Source organism: Schistocerca gregaria, chromosome 1, assembly GCF_023897955.1.
Source record: "Schistocerca gregaria isolate iqSchGreg1 chromosome 1, iqSchGreg1.2, whole genome shotgun sequence".
Classification (NCBI taxonomy): Eukaryota; Metazoa; Arthropoda; class Insecta; order Orthoptera; family Acrididae; genus Schistocerca; species Schistocerca gregaria.
This window is the reverse complement of record NC_064920.1, coordinates 632,087,182-632,095,818: the sequence shown is the minus strand read 5'-3', so window position 1 is coordinate 632,095,818 and position 8,637 is coordinate 632,087,182. Positions and strand designations below refer to the sequence as shown.

The 8,637-nt window shown below is 38.1% G+C and overlaps 1 non-coding gene across 1 annotated transcript; it reads left to right on the top strand.

Moving 5' to 3' along the window:
* The first annotated feature begins 7,546 nt into the window (after window positions 1–7,546).
* Trnas-cga (transfer RNA serine (anticodon CGA)) lies at window positions 7,547–7,621 on the top strand. Its single transcript has one exon. It is a non-coding gene; the product is annotated as a tRNA-Ser (tRNA).
* Window positions 7,622–8,637: the final 1,016 nt, after the last annotated feature.

Below are 8,637 nucleotides of genomic sequence, written 5' to 3'. Positions count from 1 at the left end.
CTTTTGACAATGTTGACTTGAATACTGTCTTTCAAATTCTGAAGTTCGCAGGGGTAAAATAGGGGGGAGCGAAAGGATATTTACAATTTGTACAGAAACCAGAAGGCAGTTATTAGAGTCGAGGGACATGAAAGGGAAGCAGCGCTTGGGAAGGGAGTGAGACAGGGTTGTAGCTTCTCCCAGATGTTATTCAATCTGTATATTGAGCAAGCAGTGAAGGAAACAAAAGAAAAATTCGGAGTAGGAATTGAAATCAATGGAGAAGAAATAAAAACTCTGAGGTTCGCCGATCACATTATAATTCTGTCAGAGACAGCAAAGGACCTGCAAGAGCAGTTGAACGGAATGGACAGTGTCTTGAAAGGAGGACATAAGATGAACATCAACAAAAGCAAAACGAGGATAATGGAATGTAGTTGAATTAAAATGGGTGATGCTGAGCGTATTAGATTAGGAAATGAGACACTAAAATAGCAAATGAGTTTTCTGATCATGGTCGAAGTAGAGAGGATGTAAAATGTAGACTGGCAATGGCAAGAAGAAGAGGAATTTGTTAACATCGAGTATAGATTTAAGTGCTAGGAAGTCTTTTTAGAAAGTATTTGTATGGAGTGTAGCCATGTATGGAAGTTAAACGTGGATGATAAATAGTTTGGACAAGAAGAGAATAGAAGCTTTCGAAATGTGGTGCTACAGAAGAATGCTGAAGATTAGATGGGTAGATCACATAACTAATGAGGAGTTTGTGGCACAACTTGACAAGAAGAAGAGACTGGTTGGTAGGACATGTTCTGGAGGGAAGCGTGTAGGGTAGAAATCGTAGAGGGAGACCAAGAGATGAATACACTGAACAGATTCAGAAGGATGTAGGTTGCACAAGTGGTTGAAAGCTTTAAAAAAAAGAAATTGAATGTCTTAATCGAGCAACATACCAGTGTTTGGGCACGAATAGTGAGTTGTTGAGGTTGAAAAACTATTACTCGTGTCAACTTGTACATTTTAAGGGCTACAAACAAATAACGGCATATTATGTAGACACAGACTCTCTGTTTTTATCGTAAACTATGAATAAATTTTGAAGTTTAAAGTTTTCTTCTCATGTGATGTAGCAATTTGGTTGTCGCTCCTTACGTTTTTAATCTTTGAAGGCAAATGTAGTATTGTTATTCATTGCTACAGTACTTCGTAAAATACTTGTAGACTGGGGATGGTGTCTTTCTGTAATACGACTGATGTTCGATGATGTCAGCGAGAAAATCCCACACAGACCAGATGGAACAGGTCTGACACACTGTATGTACACGCGTACCGTCTAATAGATGGTAACTGGTTGCGGTATTATCCCAGCAATCCTGTACCAATCCTGATGGTATGTGTTTGTTGCTCGTTTCTATCTGCATTGTTATTAAAATAGCACTCATCGTTTATTACCCCATTTACTACTATAACTTAATATTTCGAAGCAATGGAAATCTTACGAATAAAAATTACTCCTTATTTAAGAAAGGTTTATTTAAAACCAAAATAAAAATTTGCAACTCTGCTATGGTTAATTGATATTTCGGTTCTTGTACCCGGTCATTAGTAAATAATAAAAACACCTCTTATGGTTGAACAAATACCGAAAAATACCAGTTATTGAGAACTAAAATGCCGTTATCGGTTGTAACAGATAGGATTTTTCCATCAATAGATCCTGCGCTCCTGCTGGATGATGGTAATGATGATGTTTGGATTGTGGGGCACTCAACGGCGTGATTATCTGCGCCCGTACAAATTCCCAACTTTTGCTCAGTCCAATCTCGCCACTTTCATGAATGACGATGAAATGATGAAGACAACACAGACATCCATTTATCTCGAGGCATGTGAAAATCCCTGACCCCGCCGGGAATCGAACCCGGCTCCTGCTGGAACTACCAAACCTGCACTGTACCGTTTTTCTCAGATTTAACAAATTTAACCCTATCAGTATCAACATGTTTTTCTGAAAGTGCTTTACTAAGAGTACGGTACTTTACACCCAGCATAAAAAACTTAAAAATAAACAGAATACGTTACTTGTTCATGACGTATATTGAAGACATACCTTTAAAGAAATACTAATTTGAGTCCAGAACTTGAAATTTTTTTAGCACACTCTTAAGCAATACCAACGTACTTTCAATAACGTGTGCAACCGAGTGGCGTGTATGCACACCATACAAACATTAATAAATATGCAAAATTCGCTTAAACGTTGCTCAGCCTTACTCAGAACATAGGCTTAAAGAGCTATTGATGTACACGTTTCAAAGAGATGATGTGCAAGTAACATCCTGAAACTGAAAATATTCATTGGGGAAAGTGAAACCTACTATTAACACTTAAATTTTCGAGTTAAATTTAATTAAAAAATTTAACATATTTATGGAATCTGGTAGAAGAATTAATTAAAAATGGACATTCTTTTTCAAAATTTTAAAGCAGAAAGTACGTGACTAGATTACAATATTTTCAAAAGGTGGGTACAAAATACCCTCACCTTGGTATTGGGAGAGTTATTATAATTTTGTAAGTAGTTTGAGTGGAAGTGAAACATTATTGTAAAATATTAATTAAACAAGCTGTATTCATGGGAAAATATTGCACACAACAAATGAAATGTTCCATTATATTAAATAAACTACAAAAAGTATAAACGCAAAATCATCCAAATTTCTAGGGCCACATTATGTCCTTCTTCAATTTTTTCTACTCGATCGAAGTTTCGACCCCTCTGTTTCCATTTTCTTCAACATCGTCAGGTGTTCACTGTTATCCGAACATCGTCAAAGATTTTTATTTTTATTTTTTTGTTTGTTTTTCATATGGATCAACTATGTTCACGTAACAAATTCAGTTCTTCTTTTTTCATTGTTGCTTTCTATTTCCCAGTACTCCTCCATTTTCTCCTCATGTCCATTCCTTTCCTAGGTCCAGGTTGTTTCCCATTTCTCGTTTCTTCTGCATCGAAAGCCTTCTAAATTAAAAATTTACTTCTTAAAAATGTGTTTATCTCTTATTCCCGAAACTCTGATGTTGTTTCTCTCCATTTCTTTCTTAAGGAATTTCTACCGCAAATTTCTCCAGTACATTCCTTTGCAAAGTTTTTCCAAAATTTTAAATTTACTTACTCGCTCTATTTTATCTGTTAGTGTTTCTATGGTGTTTGCTGATTTTTTATTATTGTTTTGTGTTTGCCCTCAACGTTGTTTTCGGAACTGAAATTCTGAGACCTGTTCTATTTGCTACTTCTTCCAGAAGATTTATTTAAATCACGGTGTCCGCCAGATTGTTTGAAAGTGTTGCAAAATCATCTGGAAAACCCAGGCGGTTTATCTTGATTCCGTTAGTTTTCCTTCACAGAATTACTGAATCAGTTTTGTGATTTTTTAGCTCCAAATTGCATAGACTCATATTTTTTTCTAGAAGGCAGTTAAATAGTAAAGGTGATAAACTGTGCCATTCTCGAACACCTTATTTTGTTTATTATTATTTCATACTCGTCGTCCTATATGGGTGGTAGGTGGGCTGGCAGTGGTACAATATACCGTTCTGCAGCCAAAGCTTTTACAAGCTATACATGAAAAAATTACAACATTTGTAGATTCAAAATTTAAAAACTTTAAAAAAAGTCTGTACAGATATGATTTTATGATGCTATTTTCAGCAAATACAACGTCGTATTCTTCATTTCAAATTGAGGAAGAAAGTGAACAGTCTAACGGGTAAAAATAAAAAGACAAACCAGACACTTAAGAGACTATCAAAAGGATGGCGACTTTCATTAAAAAGGGACACTGCAGTTTCACTAACAAACTGAAAAAGCAGAAAGACCAGCACTGGTTATAAACATTGTGGGGAGATTAAATGTTGGCAGTCCTGTTAGTATGTGGGTTTCATTTTGTCAAGTTGCGAAATGGGTTGATCCAACAAGTACCCTTTGGCTGCTGCAAGAAAGAATTTCCACCTCATACTACTACAGAAGTCAAACAGACACTCCTAATGTACCAACAAGAACTGCTTGAAAAACATTCAGGAAGAAATATCTTCTGGAGTCGTCCGCTGTCAGAGAAAGACACAAAAACATTCTATATTCTTACGTAACTAGTGGAATACTTGGGCACTGGAGTATTGCTAGTTAGTGTAAGAAAAACAGTGAACGAACGAAAAATAATATTTATTGCAAAAAGATCCTGAGAAATCAAGTGAAACTTTTCTCATAAATTAATAAATTTCCGTGTTCTTTCCAGAAAAGTAGATTGCCTCTTATGGATAGGAATACTGTTATTGTACAAAGTATGGAAAGATTCTTTTCTGCCTTTTCTTTAAGAGTGTTATTTACTCAGCAGAATGGCTGAGAGCCGCATCTACACAACTTGAATAACATTTCTAGGTATGGTCAAGGCTGTCGCGTGAGAAATGTAATGGAGTGTACTATGGTGGAGGACAGATGGGCTCGCATACACTGTAGTGCACAATATCGTGAGCTGCGACGTATGCTGCCTGCGTCACTCGCTGCTGACAAATAACACAACTATCTCTTTCTGTCTGGATTGATCTTCGCCAATGAAACTCTCCTTACACATTAATGAAGTCAAGGACTCCTATCTGCCCCTAGTCTAACTACTGGTGTGGTGCACCGGTCAGATAACCAGTCCACCGCGATGCCACTATATATTCGCTTGCAGGCGTTTAACTAGTACTCTGTCCATGTTCACAGCACACAATAAGTGTGGCGGCCAACACATTGAACAATGCTTAATCGCGAGCGACTCAATATAGAGTATCTCCCTGATTCTCTAATGACAGAGGTGTTCTCCCAGTGAAGTACTGAGGAGAGACTTTGTTCCTCACTCTTTGCGTTCATGTACGAGCGCACTCGCGGTCATTACATGTTCCCGCTCCATAGTGACAACGGAATGACTCCTTTTTCTGGAAAAAATGCAAGGGTATATCATTCACTGTCTTCCCTGACTCCTCTGGCTCTTTGCTTCAGAAATATTCCGCCAATCAGTGTTGCTATTTTTAATGGGAGAAGTTTCGTTTAAGTCGACCAATGCAGAAACATTCTGCATCTGCATTAGGCGTATACTGTCCTCCTGTGAGAACTCCATAACTACATAGTCGGTCCATCAAAAAATGCGTCTTCTGGGCGCTCCCACACTGTCGTCACTCCAGCCAAAGTAGGTGTGTTGACTCACCCATCTGAAGGGACGTGCCTCCCAGCAGGCTGGTTGCCTCTTTAGAACGAAAATTCCTGTGGCCTTCATGTTGTGTACGCCAGCCTCGACTTCTTCAATCTCGGTGAGCACTTGCAATTTACTTATTAGATTTGCAAATCGCTTACATGAATTCATACAAAATTGACTCTAACTTATCGAGTTACAGTTCGAATGAAGCATCTTGATGTGCAGAATACGATTGTGAGGACGGAATATGTGAGAAATGAAGCTCAGGAGACCACGCCACCTTACACCCCCCCCCCCCCCCCCCCCCCATTTGTGACAAAATTTTTGTCTGAGGTTTGACAATCTTCAGGAAAACATTGACAAAGTCAGGCACAAATTGTTCTTTTATATTTTCCAATAAACTTTCACAGCCATTCTTAATAATTTTGTAATTATTTCTTTATAGCTATTGTTATTACTTTTTAAATGTTAGACAAACGTAGACTTTACAAAGGTTGATTTCCTTTGCCGTTGCCATCACGTGTCTCTGTTTTTCTTTTTCATTTCCAAAATTGCTGTTACTATATTAATTTTTGTAAACTCGTTAGTGGATAGTGTATCATGTTTTAGCGTGGTTATATCTTTTCTTTAGTTAATCTTTATGTGAATGTTCGCAATAGCTTTGTTGTGTCACTTTGTTTCATTTATTTATTTCTTTTATGTGTCACTTTTGTTTTTAAAGAATGAAGAAACTTCTATCCTCGGTACTAATGTTATGAATGCAACAAATACGTATTAATGAGCATTCTTTACGGAAGGAAAATACTACATAATTCTTTTTCTAATTCTACATACAAAGAAAATAAGAACTTGTGTGACTATACTAATATAGTTTCTTTCTAAAAAATCTTGAAGTACGTATAAATTAGGGATTTTACATATTTATAAAGTAATTACTTTTACAAATAGAAAGAAGGTAAGTATTATTTGCATATATCTAATTTTTATAATCTACACTGATTGTATTTACTCTGTCCCTGTCTTTCTTCGACGATCCCCATGGAAGTGCTGGAAGGCGTCGACACATTTATATGGGTGTCACAAATCATGATATCATGAAGTGGTATGTTTAACCGATGATGATGACTGGGGTTTATCGAGTTTACGGTGATGCCTTGATACTCCTTTGCTGTCACACCTGGGGTGGTATGGCAGTTCGATGATTGTAGTAAGTTGGTGATTACCAACGATCGTCGCCCAAATTATGTGCCACGACGTCTTGGTACTCCACACCTGGTTCGGTATGACTATTTAGTGATGTGGTAGGGAGAATGATGTTCATTTTGCTGAATACATTTCTTGATAATGTTTGTTGGTATCGCTTAATATTCCGTTTTGTCGTTCGTTTGTATTTGTTTGACTATTCAAGGTTTATTTTTGTAGAGGTGGTTGTAGTAGTTGCCATGCCTCAAAGTTCATGGAAAGACGTTTGTAACAATTTTCTTTCTAGGATGGGAGAGAAACGTATCTTGCTGTCTCCTGCCCTTCTTCGTCTTGCATCTTCTGTTCTTCTCTTCTTTCTTGCATTCTTCTGTTTTTCTTGGGCGAGGAATAGGTTGAATTTTAATGTAGGAGAGACATAGGTTTTGTAGTATCTGGCTGCCTTTCCAAATATAAGTTGATGAGTTTATTTATTGTACCTTGTTTGTAGTCTCGTCGTATCATTATTCTCGCCACACTTGTCCTTGGAGTGGCAGTATCGCGGCATATGACATGTCCATGCTGTGTGGTATTCTTCTGAAGTCCAACCTAGTTGCAACCTGCATTTCCAGTGTGGCGTTGGTCTTCATGTTTTTGTCGTTGCGTTAAATGCTTTCTCAACATATCTGCATCCTCTCCGTCGCTATCTCGAAGCATCTGGTTTTGACGGAGATGGTGATTTATGTCGGTGGCGATGTCCCTCTGATGCGTAGTAATATTTACAATTTTTGTTTTACATGTATTTGTTATTTTCAAAACAACTCTAATTTTATATAATGCAAAAATTTTTTGATAGTGGCAAAAATTATTAGATTGAGATATACATAAATTTCTTGTCTTTATTCTAATTATGTCCTGCCTCTGCTTCATCCTTTTATGGGTTGTGTGTCGTTTCTTGTTTGTGTGCATGTTGCAGGATATTCAGCACTATATGAAATTGAAACTTCCAGGCAGATTAAAACTGTGTGCCCGACCGAGACTCGAACTCGGGAGTGCTAGTCCTGCAAGGTTCGCAGGAGAGCTTCTGTAAAGTTTGAAAGGTAGGAGACGAGATACTGGCAGAAATAAGGCTGTGAGTACCGGACATGAGTCGTGGTTCGGTAGCTCAGTTGGTAGAGCACTTGCCCGCGAAAGGCAAAGGTCCCGAGTTCGAGTCTCGGTCGGGCACACAGTTTCAATCTGCCAGGAAGTTTCATATCAGCGCACACTCCGCTGCAGAGTGAAAATCTCATTCTGGACTATATGAAATTGTTAGTCTGTTTTGTATCCCTTTTTTCTTTAAATTGTGTTGTTCTGTTCTATTAATTTAACTTTTAATTTCAGTTCTTAACGTCACTTCATAGAATACTGTAGTGTAGTGGTGATCAGGTGCGATCGTTTTGCATCGGAAAATCGCGGGACAAGTTCCTCTTACAAAGTGAACGCGACACTGGTCCTTCACAGTGTTCTGCTAAAAGTGAAACGTAGAACCTGAATAATGTCCCAGCTTAGAATATGGAACGTCAATCGTGCAGAAGAAACTGAGAAGAAACACGACGCGGTCGATCAAAATAAAATATTTTATCTTCAGCGATAAGGCTATGGAAGTCTGCAGACTTAAATAAATGTGTAAACTTTCTCAGAAATTTAAAGTAAGACTAAAACTAGGTTATTGTGCGTGGCAGCTAGTGAACATCGGATCTACTATGATACGAAATAAAGAACGGACTTTATTTCTCCTGCTAAACTGTTATTGGCTCTTGGTGGGCAGAAATTCACAAAAACTGGAAGTCTTCAGTTAAATGACGTATTTACTTGAGATTCCGCTCGTCAACATTTATATGCATGGAGAATGTCGTAAAGAAGTATCGACAAGACTTCCACTGCTTAACAAAAACGAGCTGTGTAAGCGTCAGCTATGTAAGCCAAACTCGGAGTGCCACCAAACTCTTATTAGCGACAGACGGTTATTCGATTGCAGTCGTTTCTTTATGATGCTGCATTGACATAATCTGCAACAGCGTGTATCTATTGTCACAAGCCAAAGGAGAGGCTTCTTCCCGTAGGCAGGCTACGGAAACACGGGAAGTAGCGGTGGTCGCACACTTTTCCCGATTCTTTTTATTATGATTGTTACCTGCGCCCCATCTGTGCCTACTCACATCGGCGGGCCCTACATCGCTACCCCCTCGGTAGTCCTTGCTAT